Genomic DNA, 1855 nt, shown 5'->3' on the forward strand with positions numbered 1-1855 from the left:
AAACCAGAACCTGGGCTGCTTGGACCCAGGTTCTGGTTTTGTTCATGATCCAGATCTTAGGCAGCAGAAACTAACTCATCTGCTCCAAGAGTCAAGAAGCAGAAGACAAACAAAATCGAGAGAGGCGGCCATGTTTTCCTCCTCATCGTGGATCGGGTCGGCTGCTCTCTGAACATAATGGATCAAATTTTCTGTGACCAGGCTGGTCAAAGCAGAGACCTCTGGTCCCGATGGGACCCATTCTGCTTATTTATAAAGGGGCTGATCTGGGACGGTGCTCACAGACTTGCTTACACACACACACACACACACACACACACACACACACAATTTCGTTTTCTGTACGATGACCTGGAGGCCGATTCTGGTTCTGAATCCAGAAACACCCTGAAGACGGCACCACGTGGTTCTGACCACATACTGGATCAGCAAAACACTGCAGGCCCGGAGGAATCCAACCAGAACCTAGAATGGGCTCGACTCCGGACCCCACAGCTGAACAGTCAGAACTTTAGTGGAACTCCATGGAGTTCTCCACCAGCAGAACCTTCTCGGAACCAGGAGGCGACGGTTGGACCGGGTCACCAGCAATGTTCTGTCAACCAATTTTAGATCCTCTTTAGCGGTTCGGGTCCATCTTTGGTCCAGAGATGTGGGTCATGAATGATGTAACCAAATTCTGGCCCAGCAGGACCAGAACCAGGACGACCCAGAACCCTCCAGAAACACTTTCCAGAAGCTTCAGATGAGAAGGAATGAGACGGTAAACGTTTCGTCGTTATTTTATGCTACTTTTACACAGATTTGATGAATCAGTTATCGATCTGTTGGTATTTCCAGGAAGCAGAAAAGTTTCAGAATAAAACCTGTGGCTTCATGACATGTGCCAAGGCTAAGGTCAAGGGTCATTCTTCCCGTCATGAGGGGGGGTCCCAAACATTAGGAAGCGTGGTTCTTGGTTCTGGAATCAGTTCCTCTGATCTTCGAGGTTTTCGTCTCGATTCTTTTTGACGACTAATTTTTCTCAGCCCGTTTCCCTCCTGAGCCGCCAAGAACTGATCTGGACTGGATGGACCAGAACCTTCGGCCCAATCCAGGACAGAAGGAATAAAAGACGCCACATCAGGTTGAATGTTTCACTATATTTATATTATATCATTAAATTTGATGTAGTACCTGAAACTAACCACACGGGACAGCGTTGGCTGTCCTCAACAAACGGTCCCAGCAAAGAGAGAAAAGAGACAGAGAAAGGCACAAAGAGTCTTCCAACTGAGACGAGGACAAGGACATGGAGGACAGCGGACAGGCTGATGAGGAGACAGACACAGAAAGGCACAACTAGAAATAATTCTCTGAAATGTTCTAGAAGTGTTGATGAGGAGGAGAGGACAGCAGGAAAAGACCAGGGGACACCAGGAGCTCCGTCCTTTTTGTCCCCAAAATAAAAAAGGCACAAAGACATGAGAGCTGAGATGGAGACGGAGTTAGAAAATCAAACTAGAAAACTTTAATACTATTCACCTGACCATCGTTATTATTACTGCCGTCGCTCTGTCCACGCTTCTCTGACTGGGCTCTGAGGTAAATGGTTCCGTCCCACTCCAGACCCAAAGCCTTACACAGCGCCCTGCTTCCAGCCAATCACAACCGGACTTTACAAGTGATGCAATTTCCTGTCAGGAATCGGTTTCATCCGGATAAAGTGACTTATTGCTCAGTTTGTTCCAAAACTAAACCAGGACAAATGGAGACATCTCCCTCCTGACCCGACCCACTGCTGCCGCCCCAAAGATCCGCCGCCCTCCGGACCCGCCGCCCCCAGGACCCGCCGCCCCCAGGACCCGCAGCCCCC

Source organism: Poecilia formosa, unplaced genomic scaffold, assembly GCF_000485575.1.
Source record: "Poecilia formosa unplaced genomic scaffold, Poecilia_formosa-5.1.2 Scaffold339, whole genome shotgun sequence".
Classification (NCBI taxonomy): domain Eukaryota; kingdom Metazoa; phylum Chordata; class Actinopteri; order Cyprinodontiformes; family Poeciliidae; genus Poecilia; species Poecilia formosa.